We start from the raw sequence: 27,140 nt of genomic DNA, 5'->3' as shown, positions 1-27,140 counted from the left end.
ATCCACATTTCTAAAGCAACAGATCCTTTCAGTTGTTTTTCACTACACTGCTACATGGCACAGTTGGTACCAATGTGTGATCTTGCAGATGCTGGCTGTGGCCATTTTATTTCTCATGTATCTGTTCTTATACATTATTAATCTTTTCAGTCAGGGCAAAATAGATTTGACTGCTGCAGTCTTTGTAAAGGTTGTACAGTTTTCTACCATTCTATCTACATAAGAAAGAAGCAGAGCTTGATTGTTTATTTCTTTTTGTCCCTGCATTTTAGGCACTAAGAACGACCAAAGTACTGCCAATAGTATTTGCAGTGTTTGTCCATCTTCTCCATATCTAAGCTATTTTAATATCCAAATACAGACATTTTATTTACCAAAATCTTAGCTTTGAGCAGTGAGGAAGCATTAATGTCAGTAGTAAGTCCTGCAATTTCTCTTGCATGTGGTAGATCTTTGTTGAACACAAGATCAGGAGCTTAATTTGTGTAATGTTTTTGTAAGTGGGGAGATAGCTTTAAAGACTGAATTAATTACCTGGTTCTTTTCAGTTGGGTGTCTGATTCCCAAGTGTGTCTTACAATCCCCCTTTCTCCCTCATGTGTATTAATAGGGAAACATGTTCTTTGATAAACAGTTTTACAGTATGTGTTTCCTTAACAAAGATCGTTTCATCCAGGCAGGAATGCGGTGTGATCATAATGTATTCTTGTAAAACAGATGAATATATGATAAAAGATGAAAAAGAAGTCAGTGTGGTGACCTGACTGATACACCACAGTCAAGCTGTGTCATAAAATGTGCAAAAGTTGTTCGTAATTCAGTGTTTCCTTCTAATACCAGTAAATAATACAGATATCTAAGAAGCATAGAAAGTGTAAAGCTGGTGTTAGTTTTCTTTTTCAATAATGAACAAAGCAGGCAAGGTACAAAATCAGATATTTCAATGACATCTTTATGTTGATTTCATTTTTTATCATGATAAAAGGCATAGCCTATGAAAGTAACAGCAATTCTCAAGTCCTTAATCCACCTCTAAAATGCACTTTTTAAAAGGCAGATCTGTCAAGTAAATGTGCTACTTCTGAACATGTAAAGTCAGTTCTGGGTGCTGAAGGATTTGATTTTGGAAAGTCTTGAGTATTATCAAGTCTTTTGTAGTGAACACTAGTTTATGTTCTGTGTTTTGCTGTATCAAAGCTTCTGTAGCTGGGCTGCAGAAACTTGCAGTTAGTTGAATAATCATAGCATTTAAGTATTCTGCTCAGCCAGTGGAAGTTTGCTATTTCCTGAGCAGCGCCAGTTAAATTAAAACTCTTAGTGTGTGTCTTTCTTTTTGTCTTTTTTTTTTTCTTAGAAGTTATGCTACCTACCAGCTTGAATAATTATAGAGGAGTCAGTAGAATACTGATCAATTATTTATTGTATAATGAACTGATACTTACAGAGCAGATTGTCTGTTTTGTCCTTGAACACATAAGGAAAAATCACTGCTGATGCTTGTGCCAAGAGGCCCACCATGGTTCAAGATCTGAGGTGATAAGGCAGATGCTTTTTGAGTTGAACTACATATTGAGATGGAATAAATTTGTAGCAGTCGTTTTGGTGGGGTGATTATCTCCTCCTCATTGCACTGTGCCCATGTATGCCCAACTGTTAAATGTTCATGAGCTCTTTTGTCTGTGCTAATCTGCAAGGCTTTAGAATAACATCTCTCAAGTGGCTACACTGGAGCAGGGGTTTTTTTTGGCTTCATTTGTATTTGATTTTTTTTTTACTCAGATGAAGGATGTGGCAACTACTTCTGACCCTTCTGCCTTAAGGGTGTGGCAGAACTCTATGGCAAAGTGGTGGTTTTTTTCAGCAATAAAGCTACAGAAATGTTATAACATTTGTTAAAAGGGTTTTGTTAAAATGTGTATGGTGTATTTCAGAAGTGCATGAAAAGTGATAGTTTTCACCACCTGTGTGCTTACACAAATAGTTTTATTTCTCCTCTCATCTCCCCTTTGACTAAATTAGCGAATTAAAATGGGGGGATTACATGTTCAAGTGTGATGATGAAAAAGGTCAGTGAAAGAAAGTGATTTGTGTTTGGTCTGTGGGTGTTATCTTGGGCTGGATTGTAGTAACTGCAGGCCCAGTGTCCAGTAGATTAATAAGGAATATAGGAATGTCAGCTATAATCTGTGTTGTCCTGGAGCATCTATTGTAGAAGGTCTGCAGGATGCATCCTCGGAGGTTTTCAAGACAGAGTAAAGCCCTGAGCCACCTGGTCAGAACTCAGAGCTGTCCCCCCTGAGCAGGAAGTTGAAATAGAGAACCCTTGAGGTCCTGACAAGCCATGCTGTCTCCCTACCCTGTCAGCTGGATAACCAGGAATTCTGTCCAATAACACTGCACACTGATAGCCTTTATGGCTATCCAAGCATGCAAACAATGGTACTACCAGAATAATGATAATAAAAAAAATTAACCATTAAGCTGGTTCTATAATAGCAAACTTGACCTACCTTTCCTAACCAGACCTTCACACTGAAGTAATCATTTCACCCAGACCTGGTTCATTAAGATGAACCTATACAGAGATATAGGAATCCAGCACTTATCCAGGAGCTTTCTTCTTGATCTTACCACTGGAGCTATTTTGGCCTGGCAGGACTGGTGGTATCTAAAACAAAATACTAAAATGAGGTTAACAACTCTGACATGCATTGTTAAATTCAGTGGGGAAAAAATGTATTTTTGTGCATATTTCTGTGAGGGGCAAAGCCTTAAGAATAAAAAGTTACAAAGTTTGTATTTGTTACAGAGTCAATATTGTCAGCATTTTGGTTTCATTTAGTAACATCCAGCTGCAGATATTCAAGACCAACCAATAGTCTTAACACCTGTTGGTGCCTTGTATCAGAGCAAGGTGTACTGCCAGAAGAGCTAGAATTAAAAATGTGGGAAAAAGAAAAGGAAGGGGAAAAGAGAGACAATTATCCCACCCACCTAACTGGTTACTCAGTGGTTCCTTAAAAATGTGCCATGATATGTGAGCACATCTGTTTGCCTCTATTTTGTGTATCATGTACAGCTGTTTTCAGAAGGCATTGAGTTAATAAGTCTTTGGCATTCTTGCGTTACCGTTACTGTTTTCATCTTGATTGGTAGCCCATCAAAATATAAATAAGTAGTTCTCAATTGTTCTGGAGTTCTGTCATTTTTATGTTAATAGAATTCAAAGAAGCATATACAAGGATAGGAGAACATGGTAGATTTTCTGTCTTTCAACAGTCACTTCAGGGGGTAAATTTAAATCTGGTTTAGAGTTTAGTTCTGTAGCTGTGAGGTACATGATGACGTTTTCTTTTTAGTTCTTGATGAACCTTAATCAGAAATTATTAAAAACAGTTCAGTGGAAAACCAAGGATTTTTATTTGCTTGAGGTGTTTGGTTTTTGAGACATTCTGAACATTTTGAATTCAATGAATACTTCTAGATTGCTTGTTTTAGGAAAGTAAGATTTTATTTCTTGTGTAAGATATGCAAGCCTGAGGTGATTGAAGATATCTGGTCCTAAAGTAATCTGTTAAAACCATTGAGGAGACAGTGTGGGGTTTAGTTTGGAGCTGTTACTGTGGCTGATTTCTCCCCTTAAAAAGAGAGAAGCCCTACTCTGAAGTGTAGTGTTTAAAGCATCCACAAAAAATATTGCAAGTATGGTGATAAGGCCAGTGTAGTGAACATTAGATCATGGTCCTTTTGGAATGCCTTGAGAGTCCTCTACACAATCGAATTATCTTAGCCTGGCATTTAAGTGACCCTTAAATTACTGGAGAGGCATTTGAGAAGTACTCCTACAGAAGTGACATGCCATGCAGAAATAAATTTATATATCCATACTGCTTCCTGCCCCCCCCCCCCCCCCCAAAAAAAAAATAAAAAATTCAAAGGAATAAAAAATGGATTTGGACCTTACTTGGTTCATTGTTCTTAGCAGTAGGATGGATAGTTAAAGCACCACTATATATTTGTTCAACTTGTTCTTAATAGCCTGCCTGATGGAGATGGCTTCTCAGAAAGATTTAATAGGTTTATTTAGGCTACTTCTTTCTAGGTTATCTCTTTCTGGTTAGGCAGTCTTAGTGGTTTCCCCCTCTCCCTCACAGTATCAATCTCGTCTTTCTCCTTTATCATCTGCTTCACAGTGAACTCAGTGAGAATTTTATTAGTTTTTTTCTTGGTTACAGTCCTCTACAGATATGAAGACTCTTACCCCTTCACTCTCTTCTTTTATTCAAGGTTAACAATTCCATTTATTTTCAGCCATGCAGTTTAGGCTGTTTCTTGTGGCCTCTATCTAGATGCCTTAATTGGCCTATTTCTGCACAAAATTGGGTGCAGTAGTTGAGACTGAAGGTAATGAAGGGAATTGCCTCACATGTGAGGTTTGTTCTTGAATATACCTCATATTGAATATACCTGCCTGTTTGCATTTTGTCTCCTTTTTGAGACAGATGCACAGTATCTTGTTAAGCTCTTAAAGGCATTTATGTCTCCCTGCACCACTGACGGGAGGAGGTAGAGGTGGAAAGGAGGGAGGGGGGAGGAGGAAGCTGTTCTTAAGATTTAGTTTACTTCTCATTGTCTTGGTATGATTCTGTTATTAAAAATTCAGTTAATATTCCAAGGTGAGTCTGTTCTACCTGTGATGGCACTCAGTGAGTGATCTCTCCCTGCTCATATTTCATCTTGTGTATCAGTCAGTACATTTTCTCTCCCCTGTTGACTTGAGGAGGGGAGTGATAGTGAGGGATGGTGATGGTGTGTGTGTCTGGCATTCAGCCAGGGCCAGCCCACTGTGGTGCTACTTGGGATCTTCTACATAGTTTGGGAAAGATGTGGTAACATAAAAATCCCTTCTTGGAGCTTCTCTGCTGAGCTCTTCTAGACATAATTCTAGGCTTTCGTGTTTCAAGCTCATTCATTTTTAATACTCAATCTTTTTTTTCAGATAAAAAGTGTTTTATTACACACCAAACACCATGGTTTGAAGCGATATAGAACATCATATATAGATAGTATTACCTATTGTTTAGGTTGAAAATGACCTTTAAGATCACTGAGTCCAACTATGAATCCATCCACCAAGTCCACCACTAAGCCATGTCCTTAAGTGCCATACCTACTCATCTTTACAGTGCTTCCAGGGATAGTGACTCTATCACTTCTCTGGGTAACCTCTTCCAATGCTTGACAACCCTTTCAGTGAAGAAATTTTTCCTATGTAAATATCCCCGGTGATTTCCATCTTGAGGCCATTTTCTCTTATCCTGTCACTAGTTTCCTGGGAGAAGAAACTGATCCTCACCTGGATATAACCTTCTTTCAGGAGGTTGTAGACAGTGATAAGGTCTCTTTCTGAGCCTCCTGTTCTCCAGATGAAGCACCCTCAGCTCCCTCAGCTGCTGCTCATGAGACTTTTGCTCCAGACCATTCACCAGCTCTGTTTCCCTTCTCTGCACACTCTCTAGCACCTCAGTGTCTTCATGTTTTGAGAGGCCCAGAACTGAGCACAGAACTCGAGGTATGACCTCACCAGTGCCAGAGTGACAATCACTGCTCTGGTCCTTCTGTATTTTTGATACAAGTCAGGTGCTTCTTGGCCACCTGGGCACACACTGGCCATGTTCAGTCGCTCTCACCCAGCACCCCCAGGTCCTTTCACACTGGGCAGCTTTCCAGCCACTCTGCCCCAGCCTGTGGCACTGCCTGGGGTTGTTGTGACCCAAGCACAGGACCCAGCACTTGGCCTTGTTGAACCTTCTACCACTGGCCTCATCCCATTGATCCAGGCTGTGCAGATCCCTCTGCAGAGCCTTCCTGCCCTCCAGCAGATCAACACTCCTGCCCAATTTAGTGTCCTTTGTGAAGTGACTGAGGGTGCACTTGATCTTGTCCAGATTGTTGATAAAGATTAAACAGGACTGGCCCCAGTACTGAGTCCTGGGGAGCACCCCGGTGCCTGGCTGTAGCTCCATTCACCACCCCTCTCTGGTCCCAGACAACTATTCCAGTGCACCCATCCAGGAGCAGCCAGTTTATCCAGTAGAATGCTGTGGGATGACAAGGTCAAGCACTTCTCTGAAATCTGGGTAAACTGATGCATGGCTTAATTTGGGCTTTTTTTAAAGGGGATTTCAGTTTGTTGTCTTAGCCCCTACTTGGCAGTAGGGTACGAAATGGGAAACCTGGTGTTAGGACTCATGAAAAACATTTAATGCCTTTGCTTGATGTGTTTGTGGGTTTGCAGTTACCTGGATTCTCTAAGAAATGGCCTGTTGTGTGTGATGCTGTGAGCAGTGGTGGTGGTTTCTGGGCATTGGGGGTGCTCCCTGGGCTGCCCTGGGCACGGGGCTGAGGCCCAGGGTGTTTGCCCAGGGCTGTGCCCTGCAGTGGCTCTCACCGAGAGGCGCTCATGATCCAACAAAGGCCGCAAGCTGCTGTGCTTAATGCAGCTATTGTCTGTGCTGTACATTGGGCTTTAATTAAATTTCTTAATTAGGCCAAAATCCAATAAATCTAGAAATAGTAATTAGCAGGAGCCAGCTGTTTTATAACTTGTTATCTTGCTTTTGTAGTTTAGACAAGATCTGACTTGTATTCAAGTTGTTCTATCTGCTCATGTTTGTTGTTAAAAAAAAATCACTTGCTCATGATGTTTTAATCCTTGTCTCATTTTGGAGACCATTAATTATTTTAAAAGGCTATAAATATAGTATGTTTTATAAAGATACATTTTGTGCTGTAATAGAATTTTTTTTTTTTTGATTTACACATTCATGGTACCGATACATCAGTTGTCTTTTTTGTATCCTAGAAATCTATGGAGCTGGTTGTGAATAAAGACCTCAGTTCCAAATATTCAATCATCATTTTTTTCAATTTCAGCAATTTGTTATTGGGATTATGTAAATAGTACTTGCAAAGTTTTCAATGCATCTGTTTCTTAACAGAAATAATTGGAGATATTCTTCAGGTTTAATGCAATTCTAAAGAGCAGTTTTCGGGGCCTCCATTTTATTTCATGCCTCTAGCCTGTTGAATTAAAGCAGATTGCTCTAAAATTTCCAAATACAGTTACAAAGTTTCATGTAGTTTAGAGTAACAAGTAGTGTATGCATTGGAGGATCTAGCTGTGTCTGTGTAAATCATTTTCCTCCCTCTGCAAACATGCTGATGGCTTGCTTGTATCTGTACCAAGTCATATTTTGTAAACATCAAAACCAAATGGGAAGGGATAATTTATCCTATTGCTGTACTGCAGGCAGAGGATCTCATGGAATAAAGGGATAATTTACTTTCTGTAACTCTCTGGGTGAAATAGCACCAATAGTATCAAGCATCAATCACCTTATAGGTTCATTTTATTTTTTCCCAGATGCTACTGCTTGAGTTGGTATGTAAAAATTGATGATAATTAGATGGCTATCTCACACATATCATATTCAATGGAACTTATTCAAGTTACTTTGTTAAATTTAAAAAACTACTTCTCCTTTGTGTTAGGTATTCAGTGCTCTGAAGTTAGATTTGAACTCACCAAATCTGAAATACAGTGACATTTCATACTTAGCAATATTTTAGTATAAAGTTTAATTTGTTTTACAGCAGCTGTTGTGCTTTCAGCAAACAAATTGCATTAGTTAAAGAGTATTGTGAGGAATCCCACAAGGATTTAAAAAAAGGTGAACGTTTGCCGTATGATAGAATGAATTTAGTGCAGGTTTGCCTAAAGTGGTATTTGTGGAAAGGAAGAACTATAATGTCTGTTGGGTTTTAAATTATAATGGATACATGCAACCTAGTGAACAGCTTCCTTAGAAACCTTTGGGCTGTGCTGAACCAAAAAGAGCAAACCCAGCACCGTGACCTTTAGAAGGTAGGCAGAGAGGGGTAATTAGGACAGCACCACAGAAATGGTAATGTCCACAGTGTTCTGACTCTGTAGGCCTGTCTTGCAACAAAGGAAATCTGTGCCAGAAATAAGAGTTCAAAGTATCCATCTTCCCATTTTAACCCCTTAAAGGACTTCTAAGTGATGTGTTATCAATAATGTTTTAGAGAGAAAATGTGTAAGAACTGCCATGTTGGTAAAAGAAAAATCTTGGATGTGTGTACATATACATTTAAATATACATCTTTGTATATATAAAGATATATAAATTATTGCTGTGTAGATAAGGACTAAGTATAAGCCAGCTTTTACTTGGCTTCTTCAATATATTTTATCAGGATCAAGCAGTTCTGCTGATGCTTGCACTTTCCTTGCCTTTACTGTTCCATTGTGCCTAATAAATATGGATACTTTGATGTAGTAGCATGCATATGTTATTTCTCTTTTTCTAACATATCTTTGCTGACTCCAGCAGCAGTCTATTTCATCTGAAACTTATTTACTGGCAGGTGTTTATTTAAATACACAGTAAAAAAAGGGTGGTATAAAGCTAAATGATTTATCCAGTGTGGGAAAACCAAAGAAAGAAAAACCCCAAAAACCTGAAACTGGACAAAGAAGTTTATTTAAATATTTCTGTTCGGTATTTAAGTTAGAGTTAGTAAGTAAGTGCACAATTTTTTGAGCAACTTGGTCTCGTGAGAGGTGTCCCTGCCCATGACAGGAGGGTTAGACCAAGATGATCTCTCAAGTCCCTTCCAACCCTAAGTGCTTTATGGTTCTGTGGTTATTTTATGCTTCTCATTAAAGGTTGTATTATACAAAAAGTGAAAAATAGGTTAATTTTTTTTAACTGTCAGAAAAACAAATGAGGTGATAGTATTGTAGATAATTTTGTTTGACATAAATTGTTTTAACTGAATCGTAAATAAAAAATACTTGGTACAGTATGTTTGGTATTGCAAAGAATTTAACTTGATATTTCTTAACATAATATTAGAATATTAATATGAATATTAAATTATTATTATTAGAATATCAATATTAATATGAAAATTAGCTTGTTATGGAGCAAACAAGTTTGATACAAATGTCTCTTGTAACTTTAAAATGGGAGTTCACTCTGCACAGGTGTGGAAATGTCAGAACAGCACTGGGCTGCAGTTAGGGATGCTGAGTTTGAACTTCATGAGCTGGCAAAGTAAAACAAGCTGAGCTGTGTTAGTGCAGTCAGCACAGCAAGGATTTTAAGCTCAGCATATGTCACAATAATGAGAACTCCCTTGTGGGAGAGCTAGAAGCAATTTTGTGTCTGTTCCTGCTCTCCCTTCTTGTGTTCTTGAAGGGTGGGGATTTTGCAGGTTTGTGTGAACAGATCTCTGAAGAGCTGCAGGAGGAGTGACAAACACAGAAAACCCCACCCTCCCAGGGCCTGTCTTGTGTGCACAAAGCTCCTCAGGCTGCCTCCTCCCCGTGTCACTGCTGTGCAAGATAGATGTTTTACCAGGATATTGCACATTCCAGCTCAAGTTCTTCCTGACCTTAGTGAGCACCAGCTAATGCTTGGTGGGGTTGCTGCATCTGAGGCTCAGACCAGGCTGTTATGCATCCCAGACATGAACTTTCCTTGCCAAATCTGTAGCCATTTCTGGCTATGTCATTTAATGACAGCATTCTGTTTTGGTGTACAGCATATGTGTTGCTGTGTGTATGTGAATTTTTATATATATATATGGGAAAAAATGTGTGAGGAGAGGAAGGAAAAAGGATTTCAGACACCAGGCTTTGGGAGGTGTGTTTCTACTTTTAATTTACTTAGTGGAACTAGATTAGTTTCTCTAATGTATCTTGAGAAGGCCATGGCTGCCATATTTTTAGGACAGCCAGATTTTCACAGCTGGTATTTTCAGCTCTTGCTGGGGAGGCTAGAAGCAGAACTTCTTGATGCAATAGTGAAGGCAAAGCTCTGTCAAAATACAGCTCAGTGGTTTCCTGTCTTTCTGTTCATTGATAACCAAAATTGCTCCAACATATTTTTCCTGATTCCAGTTGTAGATGTTTACTCCTCAAGAGAGGTCATTGACTCTTTATACTGGCAAGACAATGTCTGCAGGCAGGGACACTCACCTAAGCTTTATTAAATCCAGCTGATGTCAGTGGAAGAGTTAGACAAGGTTTTGGGCATGCAGCCTTTTAATTATGTCTGAAACACAAGGGGCCACCTTTAAAGACCAGCTTATTCTGAGTTAAGAAGACCTGTTCTGACTTTATTTAGATGTATGTCAGCCAGAACATCTCTAGAAGAAAACTTATTTAGTTCTCATGGCAAACAAAAATATTAATGAGATGAAGAGAATAGGAAGAAGTGGTGAGATATTGTTTCCATCAGGAAAAAGAGTTCTCATTCTCTGTAGAGTAGGAAGATGGAGCAGAGGAAGAATATAATCTAGTATGTTAAAAGAAACTTACATTGAGTTTGCAGTTTTGGTATCAATAGTCTTGGGCTTTCCTTTATACAAGTGAGGTGTGGCTTTGGTGCTGCTAGTGAACAAAATGTATTGAACTGAGAATGCCAAAAGCCTTTGCTCTTTCTGTGCACAGGAGTAACTGAGACAGGTAGTGTTCAGTCTGAGGAACTGAAAAATCTGTGGTAGATAAATTACACTTACAAACATATATTGGATGCCTAGTTTAAGAAATCACTCTATCTCTTTGCATCTCTGAATATCTAAATACTTCTTGACTGAAAGATGCATTTTCATTAATAGCTGTAAAATTATGTATGTTGTGAAATGTGCTGTTAACACACATGAAATCCTCACAGTGAGGATTCAGCTGGATAAATAACTGGACTGCAATTAGCAGAGAAGTAGAATTTAGCAGCCATCATGCTCACACATTTCAGCACTCCCTTACACTGCTCTTGGCAAAATGGCTGGAGAAGGATGTCACTTCATTGCCGGGTAATTGTTCCATAAAGGCAAGTACATGGAGAGTATTTGGGTTGATTTTTTTTTTCCTCCCATCCCCCATTACTATGATTTTAATTGGAAGCAGCTCTTTGTTCATGTAAAACTAGCATGAGGTCCTTTACTGCAAGATAGTGATGTCTTTGTATCAAACAGTGTCTGTTTCAAGCTCTTATGCTTGTCATTGTTAATTGAACTTGCTGTGGTTTCTGGGAGAAGGAAACTTTTACCATCTCCTGCAAATCACTTTAACATGCTGTTTCTGAACAGAAAAATATCCCATTTTTGAGTAGGTGGAATAATAGGCTATCTGGATTCTGATACCTATTAAATGGTAAGTCTTTGTCAAAATCTGCAAGAGAGCACAGAATTTGCAGATGTACAAGCTCGTGTCATTTTTATTATTATTCTGAAATCTGTATTGTGCTCACAGCAGCTGGGTGCTTTACAGGGAAAACACAGGCATTTTAACTTTGCTGTTGGAACTGAGGCATTACTGCTGATAGGCTGCAAACCTAAGGTCACTGGGTTTGTGCCTCAGCAGAGCTGATGGATGCTGTCGGGTCTGGGAGCTCAGGTTTGCTGCTGAGGCTGAGCACAGGGCTGGGCTGCCCTGGGTCCTTCTCCAGAGTTTGCTGCTGAGTCACTGGGTGACCTTGTGTAAACCTCTTCCCTTGGCACACACTGCCTGCAAGGGAGGAGCACCAGCCATGACCTGCTCACTTCTTCTTGGGTGAGGAGTTCAGTAAAACTGTAGATTCAGTGTAAATGATTTCCTTTGTTTCTTACTTTAATAATCTTGTGAGAGGCACTGTCTGTTGCTAATAAGGAGATGGGGATATTCGTGTTAAGGGACAGAGAGGAGATGTCAGATGCCAGGACATCCCTCTGGCTGTCCTGGGTGGCTCGAGCCCCTGCCAGGGGGCTCAGAGACTTTGGCACAGAGCCCAGGACACCTGTGACTTTGAGTTTGACCCATGGAGCAAATTAGCACCTTTATGTGAAGAACTACAAGTTAAGAGAGTTTAGGTAGAATAATAGTTAATTTGTCACAGAGGGAAAAATAGATTTTTAGGGGTGTCTAGAATGGGGGATGGAGGGCTGATAACTTGTCTGAAGACCTGTATGGATTTTAGAGCATATTCCAGTTGACCCTGCAACATTGATTCAAAATTAAGGGGCCTCTGTTCAAAAAGCAAAAAGAGTAATAGGAAAAGCTGGTACTTTAAATTTAAAAATGAAATTTCTTTTAGCCTAATGTTACTTTTAAGCTTTAATATGGCTCCTTGTATGCATACATACAAGTCTGTCCTTAGGAATATACATATGAACTAGTGGCGTTATGGTGCAATATCTCAGTAATGGGTCTTTGACATCCTACCTCCCCCCTCCTGACAGATAGATAGTTTTATGCTGTTCTATATATTTTAGATTTACAGCTATTTTATCTATTTATGTACTGATCTGCCTTTTTTTGAACTAATTTCCCAAAAATTATTGAGTTACAAGTGTTTGTATACAGACCATCCCCTAAAGCCAGGAATTTGTCTAAAATGAATGAGAAAAATTAAAGGAAAGACTGTGATCCTATGAGATCTTTGTAACACTGTAAAGCAAAAGCTTATACTATTCCAGTTTTTCACATGATACCAAATTCCAGCTGGCAAAGATCCTTGGCACAGCACTTGGCTTTCAGTTGGGTTGAAATTTTCAATGTACTAATTTCAAATCTTCCCTTATTGGGTAACATATTTTAAGATTTCTTGCAGCTCTAAGGATCTGGCTTGTAAAGGGAGGACTACCACAGAGGTGCAAAGAAGAGTTTTGTAACTAATTTGTCAAAAACTCTGAAAACTAGTGCACATACCATGAAGTACCACTGTTATGACACAATGCAGATTTCTTAAAGTACACAAGGAAATTAAAAGTGAACACTATTACTTATAGCAGTGGTCACATTTATCAATTTTCAAACTAATTGCAAATGCTGATGATAAAATTTGTTATTTTTAAATTAATCACGTTAAAGTTAAGTTTGATAATTGAATAGCATTTGCATAAAAGATTTTCAGTTAAGATATAGGAAAGAGATTTCAGGTTGTTCAGATTTAGGGATTAAATTGTTTCTTTATGAGGCCATTTTATGTATTTGCTTGTACTCATATAAATGTAAAATAAGTGTCATGCATATTTATATACTGCATGAACTGCTGAGGCAAAACAGCAAATTAACAAGCCATATGTGAGAGAAGCTAAAAGGCCTGAATAGTCTAATAAGTCTTGCATTGGACTTACATTTTATAAATACTAGGCCCTGTGGAGCACCACTGAAAAAATAGTTCTTTTTGGAGGATGAAACCTTTGCTTTTCCATTGTGTGAAGGAAAATGCAAATACATGAAGTTGTTTTACCAGTGACAGACATATGAGGAATCCTTGTACAGGCTTTAAAACTGAAAAATCTCTGGTATCTAAAATGAGTGAGTTGGTGATCTTACATCACTTTGATAAAGCATCACTGGACACTCTCTGTGGGAGTAGGGAAGAAAAATGGTCTTTTAAGCCTTCACTGTGCCAGCCTATAGCTGTGAGTAAGCTGAGTAAAAGCAAAATAACATTGGTTGCTGGGTAAGTCCAGAGGACAAAAATTGTTACTCATCAACTTGAAGCTGATCTGGAAGCAAAGCATTGCCAGCAAAGCAGAGCAATGGCACAACATTAATTCTTGTCCCATTGCAGTGGGGGGCCTACAGACCTGGACTCCCTGCTGGTGTCGCACAGGCAGACAGCAAGAGGTGTCCAGCCAGGGGATGAGACTTACACAGAGCTAATGTTGAAGCCTATGCATGGCTGAAATTCTCTCTTCATCAGTCAGAAAAGACTAAAGATGAGTGTGTTGAAGAGCATTATTTATTTTGTTCTTGAAAGTTCTCAAAACTCACCAGTGTTTAAGACTGTATAAAGAAAGGAATATTCCTTCAAGGTTCTTAATGCACTCAACATGCTCCTACTGAAGTGTTAGGCCCATCAGTTTTATACTTTTAAAGATTATGCTTTATGGTTGATTATATAAAATTCTGGTGTTCCCATCTTTGCATTTGTATAAATCCTGTGGTAATATAAAAATTAATGTTAACCAAAAAGAATTGTCTCTTTTGTAATGTCTGAGTAGCCTAAGACCACTTTTCTGTATGGAACCTGTCCATAAGCTTATTTTGTGTGAGAGAAATGGTCTTGGATGTCTGAGTTTCCAGGGAGTAGGTTGGCTCCTTTGACAGACCTGGGAGCAAAAAGAGCCCACAAACATTTGTAAACAGGCTGAGAGGTGTCACCAGTCTTAGCCTTCAGCAAAGAAATCTGTGTTGGAGAAAACATTTTATGTTGACTGATTATTTTTTTCCTTTTTTTAAAAAGTATAAAAAGACTGGTTCTTAGTTAGAACCAGTCTCTGGCCATGCCCACTGAAAGACCATTGAATGTGTTTTCTTTAAAGCCTTAGGGCATTTGATATTTAATGAATACAGAATGCCATCATTACTTTATTAGTTAATTATTGGTAGGCTTAAAGGACATTAGTTCATATGGATAGTTTTCCCTCCAATTGCTACTTCACCCCCTTCATCTTAATTACTGAAAAAGTTTTTGCATGACTAATACACATAAGCAGTATGTAACATAGAGAATACAGATCTGCCTCATTCTGCATGCAAAAGTAACCCTGTCCTGCAGTTTGCACACAGTATTTGTCTTATAAAATCTAGTAAACACTGTAATTAGCTTACTTTCTAAATGTGTTTTATGGTTTAAATCAACTGTAGAAGCAAGTCAGAATCTTCTGAAACACATGCTTAAGAATCCCTATTAGCCCTTACTTCAGAGAAAAAGAGAAAGAATAGGAAGATTTTTCTTTGCCTTGACAATCCAATTAAAGCAGCAAGGTGTCAGGAATGATACCAATTCCTCTGAAAGCTCTGTTTCAGTCATTGGTAGGCTCTCCATCTGGGAATTGTGGCCTAGTAATCTGCAGCAAGGCAAAAAGAATAGCATGGAAATAAATTTGAATTGTTGACCTAATTTTGGTAGTCCATCATTGCTGACAGAAGTTCAAACGATCCCAAAGGGTTCCCTATTATGGGGATGCCAAAACAGAAAGATGTAACATAAGGGAGGCAGGAAAGTGAATGACTACTTCTATATCTGTCATTGCTTCTAGTATCCAAATAAAAGTTCTGTGTTTTGTCCACCAAAGATATATTTTGCAATAAAAACAAGAGTTTAAAACAGATCAGGAAAGTTTTCATCAGTATTCCCTGGTAGTAATGAAAGATGTATTGTAGCCAAGAACTTGCTGCTTATCATGTCTGATTTTAGCTATATCAATTGCAAAGTTGGTATTAAAAATAAGAAGAGAGTTTTTTTGTGCTCTTTTTGTGAAGTCTTTTTGTGCCCATTAAGTTTGTTCACTATGTAAAGAATAGAGACTTCTTTACATAGTGAACAAACCACCATGGTGTGTTCACTATGGAAAGAAGTGTTTGCACATTTTTCAAAGTGCTTTTTGCTTATATGTAGAGTGGTCTATAAAGGTCATGCCACAGTATTTTCCTGCTGATAACTCTTTGTGTTGAAAGGGGATGACTCTGTGGCATGATCTGTGCTATTTCTTCCTTGGGCCATGATGCATTCACATTGAAGCCGCTCTTTAGATTGTCTTTGCTTTCAGGGGATTGTTTTAAATAGCACTTTTTTTTTTCTTCTATATTTTTGTCTCTTTTTTTTTTTTTTCCCTCCCAGTCTGCTTTTGGTGCAGCCACAGCAGAAGGCAGCACATTTCTGTGTACTAGGAAGACACTGAATGGGTGAAGGAGAGAGCAAGTGATGTATGTTGGGCATCAGTGTTTGTTGCTGGCAGGTTCTGGCTGTCAAAATGTTAAGTTGTTCATGAAGGGCTGCATCCGTGCCAGTTATTTATATGTAAATAAAGTTTTTGCTCTATTGGAAATCCCAGGGAATCTGGTACCAAAGTATCGCAGTCAGAAATCCCAGAGCAGGGGCAGGAAGGGGGGAGATGCAGTCTCCTTGCATGTATTTTTTTATGCCTGACAAATAGATCTCTTAAAAAGCTGTAAATCAAATTAATATTATGGATAGAAAGCTTTAGAGTAGAATACAAGGCACCATAGTAAAATGTCATAGGTTTTGGAAAAAAATATGCATTTTAATCCTTGAACATTTGGTTGTATGAAAGAACCCCTTCCTCCCACTCCTCTAGCTGTCAATTAGAATAACTTCTGACAAAAAGCCAATGGTAATGTACATATTCTCATTACAAAGCATTTGCCAACTGAAATTTCTAGCAACTGCTGCAGAGAACTCACAGATGTGTTCAGCACTGTTTTCCTAAAGAAATTGCCTTTTATTTGGGTCAGTATTGTTTTATGCTTAGTCATTTTAAAGCAAAAAAGCCTTGTTTTCAAAAAGTCTTCAAAATGTGGATCAGCTGTACAAAGACATAGGGAGGGCTTCCAAAACATTCAGGGAAACTGATTTCTGTTACCATATGCCAAGGATGTTTGCTCTTTTTTCTGCTCTGGGGATTATACTTGGACCCTGCCTGTTTCTGTTTGAGGTGTGTTGGACAGAAGGAAGGTTTTGTATCACCCTTCTACAGAATAAGGTGGTTTTTTGAGATCCCTACCCCTTATAGTCCACAGACCCTGCATATGTGAACTGTACACAACATTACCCCAGTTGCCAGAGGAATTGTCCTCAGCTGTTCTGCTTTCTGAGAAATCTAAACTAGCTGTCCACCTTATTAGTTAATTTTTTAAACTTCTGTAAGTAATGCACTCTGTTTAAGAGTTAAAATGGACTAAGATGCCCCATGTGAACAGATCTGGCTAAAATCTTTGAGGACCTGAGTGCTTTGTCTATTTTGCTGACTGACTGATCATGAAATCTATCTGTTGTCTATTTTCCTATCGAGGAAAGGATGGAGGCTGGCATCAGTGTTTACTCTCTTACCTTTAAACTTCTCTTGCTTTCAAGATGCAATGCTGCCTGAAATGATGGAGGTAAAAGTGTGAGAAACAGAACTTTGACTAAAGATTCTGTGTATTGCAGTTTGTGATTAAAAACCTGAACAATCTTGAATACCTTCCATCCTTTCCTATTTGGGAAGTGTTGACAAGTGTTGATAGTTATTTCCATACAAACAAAGATGGTTTTCTCCATAGAGAAAACCCTTCATTTTTAAAACACTATATTTTGCCTAGAGAACCATTATATGATAAAGAACATAACTGAATCAACTTGTTTATTCAGCATTTGCTGCCATAACTACAGGATATGAACATGTTGGTGATTTCACTGCACTGAGTGAAATTAGTAATGTATCAAACATAGCTCATCTGTCAAATTATTTCTATAATAGTTTTGGTTCTTGGAGGTGCTTTTGGTGTGTGTGGTATATTCTGAATGAATTTGAACAGCTGTAGTTTATGCTCTGTTTGTTTGTAGATTAACAGATAAATTTCCACAGTAATAGCTTCCCTTCTTGATCCTTCCTCTCCACCATTAGAAATAGATTTAGTTTAGCAGTTACTGGAAATGAGAAATTAAGTATCCAATTACTTTAAGTTATTTTTGTATTACCATAGCTTTTAAGAAGCTATAGGAAGATTACTGAGGATTATTAGGTTGTAGTTTTCCAGTGGTTGCTGGTAATTCGCTGTGAATAGCACTTTAACAACTTGTACTGACTGGCATAATTAAATATTTCAAATTTGCCCCAGTTTTTGCAAGACTTAGTGCCAATTAATCTTCTTTTTTAATCTCACTCATACGCTATGGTACTGAAACATCCACTTTCAGAAGCAGATATTATCAAATTACTATGCTACTTCTTTTTATTTGCTCTTATGACTGTAACTTACACACATTCTAGATATCTGCTTCATTCTTCTCTCAAAGCTTTTGTAAACACTACTCTTGTAATATAGTGAGGACAGTTGGCCAAAAATAAAAGATATTTTTTTTTCCAAGTTTACTAGAGAATTCAAAAAATTAATCTAAACAATAAGCTTTTTAGGGTCAAATAACTTACTTTTTAGAAGTATTACTATTACAGAATTAGTAGATATTCTAAATATGTATGTTTTTCAATGTAGACAAATTACCCAGGTACCTTTGGAATTTGGAGCTGTGGTTTTCTGGTTTTTTTTTCACTTTTGAGTCTTGTGGGTATTGGTCTGTTTTGTTATCATCTTATTGGCCTTATTGCTGTCTACTGGCCTTTCACAAGTAAATTCTTGCTTTGTCTTAGGTGTTTCTATATTGCATATTAATATAGGGAAACCTTCTCTTTCCCTTTTATTCAAATGTATTCAGATTGCTAGCTGAAGGCCAGAAGAAAGCAGCAAAATTTTTTATATGGAATAACAAGATTGGAATAGTTAAGAATAGGGCAACTCAAAAAGGACAATGAAGATGGGGTAAAGTGAGATGTATCTGACGTCATAAAAAATAGAGTGCTTGTCCTGAGGAGCTTTGTTACTATATAAATAAATTGAATTCCTCTTTTCCAGTGTTTTGTGCTACTTAAATATGCCAACTAAGCTGTTTCAGCACTTTGATCTTCTGCCATGATCTGGCCCTAGCTGTACTTTCATCCTTTTCAAAGTATTCTATCACAACAGTGAATTTGGCCCTAAGGAAATGAGTATGCAGATTTCTTTTCTCCATTAAACACTACCTAGATGCCTGTCTTTATTGAACAAATAAAGGATTAGGGTTTTAGACCACTAAAAACAGAATACATGGTGTTGCCTTAAAGAAACCCCTAGAGTGAAATGCAGGATTTCCCAGCGAAGAAAGTGGTTTTGAATTTATGTTTTTGGGACTGATACTCTTGGATGCAATCCTGATGTATTTTATGTGAATATATTTTTTGTGAAGATTTGAGCATTGTACATGATAGTAGTTATATCCATCATGTTTCAGCACGGTTCATATGTGGAATTCTGTCTGGCTTTCAGCTCTCTTGCCCAAAGGCAAAGAGTTTGACCTGTTCTGTGTTGTGTCTGCCAACTCTCTGCTTTGGAGACCCCCATATGGCCATGTCTGCTTAAGACATTGCTGAAATCTGTTTGGCTTGTTCAATTCACTTGTCCTCAATCTCTAACACAAGGGGTATACCAAGAGAAGATTTAGCACTTCTTTTAGTTAGAAGATTTAGTACTTTTTTACTTTCTTTTTTTCATTCTGCCATGAAAGGTGTAGTTAAAGGTGTTTAGAGACTCTAGGAAAACTGAGGTAAATGATACTCATTAAGGACCTTGTATTGCTTTCAGTCATTAAGCTTTCAGAGTGATATTTTCCATGAAGATACCCCATAATGATAATTTTATTTCTATAAATTTTTCTGTGCACGGGAAATACCAATTCAAATTAGCATGCTGTGAACATCAATAAAAAACTCAAATGCTTCTGTTGTTTCCCCTTGTGATCAAAGTACATTGCAGTACTAAAAAGAAATATGAAGTAAGACAATATCAAGGCCCCGTCCATTGTCTTTTGATTGTTTGTTTTCAGAAAGGAAATTGTGATAATTGCCTTCAAGCACAGTATTAATTTCTAAAATTCAGTCTTGTCCTCCTTTCAATATGACACATGATAGCTTCCTTATGTTGGTATACTCTTGGTATTTATAAAGATTCATGGCAGTGGACAATCTGTATGTGACAATTTATAGGTGGCCACCATGACGATTTTGGTATCCTAAAACACAATAACTTGTGTTGAAATGGAATACAAATTCAGTGTTAGCTAGACAGAGGTAGCATTCTGGATTGACTTCATCCAGTTGCCAAGGATCCTAGCAGCTTCCATCCTGCTTTCACTGAGGAGCATCTAGGAAAGGCCACCATTCCATGTGTGTTCTTAATGGAGAGAAGATGCCACCCTTGAAATTTCATAGATACCTTATTCTGCTGCATTTTGTTACCCTGTGTAAATAAATTTCCATTGCATTGCTATCATCAAAGCTTTTAATGAAACCTGATTTGTATTAAATATCTCTTCTTTTGTTTAACAGATGATGTCACTAATATTGCTCTGGAAGCCCTCCTTGGTGATGAAAAGGAGAATGTTCCAATAGGACTAGGAGCTGTGGTGTGAAAAGTCCCAGAACAAACATAACTTGTGACTCAGCTGCTGGTGCTGCTCAGTCTTCACCTCTTTAAATTAAAATCAAACACAACTGCCTCAGAAACCTGTGGACAAGAGAAAGGTACTGTGCATTGGCAGCATGTTGGTTGGGTAGGAAGAGAATAAATCTGCCATACATATATGATGCCATCATTTTATTAGAGACAATATCATTTGAAGCCTCAAGTTTGACATTCTTTTTGTGCTGAGAGAGACTTGTAAACACAACCATATTTTGCAGGCAATAAAATAAACCAAATCTGTATGAAGCTTTTGTCTTTTTGTGAGATGCTTTCATTCTCTTTATAGAGATGTTTTCTGGATTCACTGAACAGATTCTTGATATAAACATTTTCTCACTTGTGATTTCTTAATTAATTTTTTAAGTGGTTTCCCCACCACTACCACCCATGGCATCTAAGATGTGCAGAACAGAAGGGTGCTTAGTGTCTTGTATTTATCCTATGCTTGCTAACTTGAGCACTGTGTTACCTCACCTGTATTTGTCACCATGAGTAAAGAAGAAAGGCTTTAGTTGCTTTGGTCTCAGTCAAGAGAGCTAAGCTCCTTTGGCAGACTTTCCCAACCTTCTGCTGAGTTTTATGTGTTTATAATGTGTGCATGTTTGGGTATTCAGCAGGCAGATATGCATGCCATGCATAAACCCCAGCAAAATATTTTGTTTGCTTCAAGGACCTGGTATCTGAAATTACCCGTTCCTCCCATTACAGAGGTATGGTAAGGATGACAGTTTAACTCCATGCCCAATTTTCGGTATTTTCTTCTTGTGGTAGTCCTGCAGTGATGATAGAGTTTTTAGGCTTAGAAATATTAGGAAGTAGTAAACCCCCACTCTGTGTAACTGTTCTTTCTGCAGCAAAATGCTGTTGATCCCTAGAAAAAGGCATTTTTATCTAGAAAGATATTGAGAAATTGAAGGTATTGAAGTTTGCCAGGAAATTGTTGTACAGAAAGAAAACAAAAGCAGCAGTAACCCAGGAAATATCCTTTCCCGATGGCTATTTTGTAGTTTGCATATTGAAACTGTTGCCTCTTTGCTACTCAAACTTTGCTTAATTTGAAATATACCTTGTTATATTTAGTATACTGCATGGTAAACGCTTCCTTCTCTGAATAGAAAAGTATGACACTAAATAAGGCAAGTGCTGTGGGAACTGACAGCTGTAGAATGCATGATTGTTAATAAAAAAGGCATGAAGAAGGAAAGAAAGTAAAAAAATGTAGGATATAGAATGAGTCTTAGGGTCCATCTGTTTTCTGTGACACTCCAATACAGCTACTATTTCTTTGTAGTGTCTTTGATCTTAACATTTCACAGAATTCCATTGTAGTATATCATTATAAAGAAACAGAGTGAAAAAAAGTGTCTAAAATAACATTTGCTAATGGAATTAACTTTCATTATAGAGAATAATTATTTTCATTTGTAATTTCTAATTTGTAACTAAATTTTTTTGGGGGGGCAACAGATAAACTGATGTGACCAGTAAATTCTCTCTTCTGTACCTGTTCATCTTTTTCTTCTGACTGGATTTAACCCTTCATGGTAAATGCATGAGAAACTTCAGTCTTAGGTTTATCTAAAAAGATTATGTACATATCTAATTAATCATAACAGAAAGTAAATGATGCTGATTTTAGAAAGAATTAAAATGCTGAACTCTAAACCTAGCTGATGGATATTATCACTTGGCTTTCTGTGGAGGTAATTTTTAAATTTCAAAAGGATGCTCTTTAAAGATTATTATTCCCCTGTTGTCCTTTAGACTGCTCTGTTCCTGTACATACATCTAAACAGTGGACCACAGATTAAAAAATTGATTTAGACTTAATAGTTTGTTTAGCTGACTCTGCATGATAAAGATGAAATGTTCTAAACATGAGTCTTCAACAGCCAGTGTGTTTTGGAAAGTGATTTCATCATGTGCCAATTATCTGTATCTTCCCTAACAGCTGGAACTAGCTTATGAAAATTTGCACAGTGGGTTTTCATCTTCTGGATTGCTATGCACATTTTCCCAATGCTATGGTAAAAAATCTTGCTTATGTGGTCCCTGTTTTTCTTTTTGATTGTATTTCTTGCATGTCAATGTCTTGTTATTTGTCTAGACTATTCCTGATCTGTTCCAAGTGTCTCCTCAGGCTGGAAGTGCAAACCCAAGCATTCATGCAGGAGTGGTGCTGCTATGTGATGCAGCTGTGAGCTGGCACTTTGCTTTAGAGAATAGCTGGCTGCTTCTGTGAAAATTTAGGATTGCTGCAGCATGCCTGCCCTGCCATAAGACCGGGCACATTTTTTTAAGTGGCTCTTTCTTGCTTTTGCTGACTGATCATGAAATCTATCAAAGATTGCTATTTTCCTTCTTTCTCTGAATACTGAAAATTAAATTGAGATAAACTTTGGTATTGATCTCACATTTCAATTTTTTTCTTAAGATCCTTTGAACAAAAAAACTGTGCTGACTAATCCTCTATACAAATATTACTTATGTTCACTGCCATGTGATTACAGATCCATTATCTTCCAAACACAGAAAACAAGTACTATAATATGCTTCAAGAGGTTTTCTTACTTGCAAGTGTAACAAGGTAGAGTACATTTGGGTGGCTGGTGGCTGTGCAGCTTCTGGCAGAATGCCCACACATGTTTTGCCACTAGATAAGTCTGTGGTTGGTTATGGTTGTGTCGAGATAAGATAAGGGATGTTGCACTTAGTCATCTAAAAGTAATCATCTATGTGCTGAGTGTTTGCAAGAGGTCTTAAAAAGAAAACTCAACAGTTTTTTCTGACACCATGGAAAGGGCTCTCAGATATCTCAGGCTTGCTGTCCAGTATTAAAGCACAGCAGATCTTCAGTCTTTTCTGGAGCTCCTTGTATGTTCATAACGGAGTATGAATGGGAAAAAAAGGTATGAACTGTGAGAGGCCTGTAGCCTATGTGATGTGCATTCAATAAACAGTTGTGAGAGGCCAAAAGGTATGAACTGTGAGAGGCCTGTAGCCTATGTGATGTGCATTCAATAAACAGTTGTGAAAGGCCAAAAGGTATGAACTGTGAGAGGCCTGTAGCCTATGTGATGTGCATTCAACAAACAGTAGTGAGAGGCCATAAACTTGACAGTTCTGAGAATTCCTTAGGATATACCAGTTTTACAGCACCTGCTGCTTTTTCTTGATAAATAGGCTCTCTCTTAGTTAGGGTTGTCTTTCTTTTGGCTTTTTGTTTGTTTTTCTCAGCTCTTTGATTCAATTAATTTGTAATGTCAACAGCTCCAAATGGTGTTTTGAATATTAAGTAGCTTTGATAATGGGATTTTATTACAGCAATATATGTATGCACATGGGCAAAATCCTGTTTTATGCATAGCATTGTGTAAACATTGATTTCTAGGAGAAAAATCTTGAAGGACACTGATTTTAATCTCAACACCTGCAACGTATCTTTTCTGAAGGAAACCCATTCTGTGCACATCTGCACATACTATATTTATACAGTTGTGCTGCATCTTATTACAACACAAGACAATAATGTGAGATTTTGTAGTAGAAGGGAAGCAGAGAGTATTTGGGCATTTCAATTAACTTCCAACAATCAGTGTAAGAATTAAAAATGCATACTCTGAGGCAATGAAAGGAAACATAACTTTCTTACTTACTGGTGAAGGCTTGCATATCTCAAAGCAAACGTCTAGAAATTTTCAATTCTTAATCCCTTACAACATTTGGGAAGTGTTAGTTAAAACCTTTGTGAAGTTTCCAGATGTCTCTACTGCAAAAAAATTAATAAATAGTATGTGTTTGGAGTGTAGCCATTTGAATATCTATGTGCTGGGAGGGGAATGAGTATGGTTTCACTTAAGAACTCCCATTTTTCACATTGTTCACTGAAACAGGAAGCACTTCAGCATTTCCCCTTTGATGTGCACAGGTAACATCCAAGTCTTGATATATACATGAAGCTTTCAGTTTTGCTAGTAAGGATTTTCTATGTAGGAGGTGAAAAATTAGTCTTACTGCCATAGCTGTGATAACCTTAACCTTAAAGGAAAATCTTATTCACACTTTCATCTCAAGTTGAGGGAGATGCTGTAGAAAGGCTAGTTCTTGGCAATACCTATTTCCATATTTTTCCACCGAGTCTTCATTAAGACTAAGTTTGTCTGTAAAGTCATTGCCAGCACCCTAAATTTGAGGCTTCCCTCTGCCACCTCTTCTAGGGGATGAGGGGGGAAGAGGAACAGAACGGAACACCAAGAACATCAATTAATAGCAGAAACTATATGAAGATAATTTCTATCAACCAGATTCATAGATAGGGTTGCAACTGTGTCAAATTTGCATGATAATACAACTTGAATAAAAATTTTTGTCTGTGGTCACAGATGATTTACAGCCATTTAGACTTTCCAGAGAATAGCCTTCTTTGCAGGCACCATGGCAAGGAGTTTGTGTTCTGAAGCAATGAAGCATAAACATTTTTCATTTAACCATTGGGACTTTTCTAAGCTTTAGGTGACATATCTTGGCCCCAAATTTCTGCAAAACACTGTAACCATCTTCACAATTTGCTGTCTGAAACAGTGTAGTGAAATGCAGTCTTGATCCTCAGTAAAGGAGAGACATTATATAGGTAAACAGGATGTTTTCTTTGGAGTGAATAACAAATCACTTTTTAGTCCTCCTAAATGTCCAAATAAGCTTGACCATGACAACACTCAGCAGTTTAGGGTACACTGCTAGCAGTGCTGTGCCCCATAAATTGAATACCCCCATAAGTTGCATGCACAGCTTGCATACTAAAGCACTCAGAGTTGTATGTTCAATTAGTCTGGTTCTGTGTAACATTAACCCTAATTTAGGAAGCTTTTAGGAAGCTTTATTTCCATATGTATATATATGTGTGTGTGTGTGTGTGTTTGTGCATTGATTAATTTCTGAGCTTCACAATATTTTGGGGCAGTCTAATCTGGACAACAGGAAGTGTCACAGCCTGTAGTAGTGTGTCACAGAGTATTTCTGGAGTTTTATATTTATATGTACCTGCCTGTTTCCCTCTTTTTAATGATATACCATGACTGAATGCATCTTTTTAATATTCTGTGGGATGCTATCCTTAAAATTATGATGTTGATACATGTATCTGGATAAATATATTTCCTGCAACTGTTCATCGCTGCCACATTCAACTGCTAGTTTTGTCAGAGAGTACATTTGTATTTCTGGTGGCCAACTTGCCAACAACATTTCCAACAAGTCTGGAATGGTTTGAATCAAATTTGCTGGCAGTTACCAGAAGGGTACTTTATTTGTAGTCTTCTCACGGTGGTGAAGCGTTCTCTATTTGCGGATATTGGAAGATGATTGCACAAAGAGTTCACAGTTTCTATTCTGTGCTTTTCTTGTGCTTTGTCATGTTTGTCCTGTTTAACCAGAGAGAGAGAAGCAAAGGTTTGTCTCCAGGCTCTTGCTGTGTTAGTATCTAGCTGTGCTTTTCACTGCCTGTGGTTTGAAGCCATTGCACAGCTCCCTGTCAGAGAGCTGAGAGGGGAAAGAAGCTCCTGTCTGGCTGAAACACCCAGTCCAAATATTTTATCCCAGGTGATGCAGTTGCATCAGCCCATTCCCAGAGTGACTTAAACTCTGTTCACTGCAATGAGTATTGCAGTCTCTTAAGTTCCATTTCTCGTTACATGTATCTAGTCTCTTATTTCATAATCTTGTCCTCAGAATACATTTCTGATAGTCTTTCTGGAAGTGTAATGCCTACTTTACTGAGAGATAAGTGATTTGGTATAGAAAATACAAGGCATCTCTGACAGAACTGTAGATGGAACCAAAATCCATCACACTTTAGCCTGCGTGTTGCCAATAAGAAAATAATAATAATTATCCAGTTAGATTTGAAATTAGATTTGCACGTGGGGTTCAAGAACACTGAAGCTGAGCAGGAGTCCTTGATGCAGTAATCAAACACAAGGTTGAGGTCCTAAATTCTTGAGCACCTTTTTGGGAATTCTATGAGTCTTTAAAGTAAGGCAATAGCACTGCCAGTTCTGTAGTGTATATCCTTGCTTTGATCTCAGGAACTGAGGAATTTGGCTTCAAAAATGGACCATGATGGGAAATTTGGAAAAAATGCAGTATGTTCTTTTGTCATTCTTCCTGTATTACTGGTCTAGGCTGATACCTTCATTTTGGCTAAGAATCTTGATTTTAATGAGAAGTTGTGTGAAAATTGAGCCATCCCTTGGTAGGTGAAGAAGTTTTGTAATTCTTTGTTTGTTCTGACTGATGGGCTTGTGCTGCTCTGCACAGAGCTGTGTGACTCTGCTGTGCTTGGAGCAGTGAGGTGAGAGTGTGATGAGCTGTCTGGCACAGTATAAGGCAGCTTACAGACTTAGTCAAGGTGATCAACAGCACAAAATAATTATTGATATCAGAGACACTGGAATGAAATCATGTCCCTTCTGCTTTACTGTTCAGCTGGTAACTAGTATCACATCCAGCAGCACCTTTTCTCCTCCTCACACTTGCCTGACCTCTGAAGTCTATCCTGTTGATTTACAAAATAATAAATATTCAAGATGCAATTAAGTGTTAGACAGCTCCAGTTTTTCTCTCATTGAGGTTCCTCCTCTCTTTTGAGTCATCAAATTGGGAATCTGAACCTCTCCCCCTAAACCTTTCAGAGTCCTTATACATTTTTTACGCAGTTGTCATCCCTGAATTTTAAATTTTTCTAGTTTCAGATTTTAGTTAGTCCCTTCACAATAATAATAGTGATAGGTTTAAAAAATATCCAAAGGAAGCTTCCTGCAAAAATCAGGTGAGTAGCTAAACAAAACTGCTCCAGATAATCCAAAAGCCCAAATTTGACAGGCTGATTATATTTGTGGAGTGTCAGTGATAGTCAATAAAGATATCAGAATCTGTCTCTGTATTTGCCATTTATCTAGCCCTAACTGAGAAATGCTGTAACTTGCCCATTCTTCCTCCTTCT

At 37.9% G+C, this 27,140-nt stretch overlaps 1 protein-coding gene across 5 annotated transcripts in view; it reads left to right on the top strand.

Annotated features, from left to right (window-relative positions):
- Positions 1-27,140, top strand: part of JAKMIP1 (janus kinase and microtubule interacting protein 1) — a 228,491-nt gene that overhangs the window by 32,549 nt on the left and 168,802 nt on the right. For 3 of the 5 annotated variants that reach the window (XM_054514760.1, XM_054514756.1, XM_054514759.1), the window contains exon 3: positions 20,005-20,199. The exons of 1 other annotated variant lie outside the window; for it this stretch is intronic. The gene's annotated coding sequence lies outside the window, so the exon portion shown is untranslated. Of the gene's footprint in view, positions 1-20,004; positions 20,200-22,109; positions 22,168-27,140 lie in introns of those variants that run through there. One more of the 5 variants, XM_054514758.1, reaches the window with a different exon arrangement.

The sequence above is a fragment of the Molothrus ater genome, chromosome 4, assembly GCF_012460135.2.
Source record: "Molothrus ater isolate BHLD 08-10-18 breed brown headed cowbird chromosome 4, BPBGC_Mater_1.1, whole genome shotgun sequence".
NCBI classification, from domain to species: Eukaryota; Metazoa; Chordata; class Aves; order Passeriformes; family Icteridae; genus Molothrus; species Molothrus ater.
The sequence above is the reverse complement of the archived record's forward strand: the minus strand, read 5'-3'. Positions and strand labels throughout refer to the sequence as shown.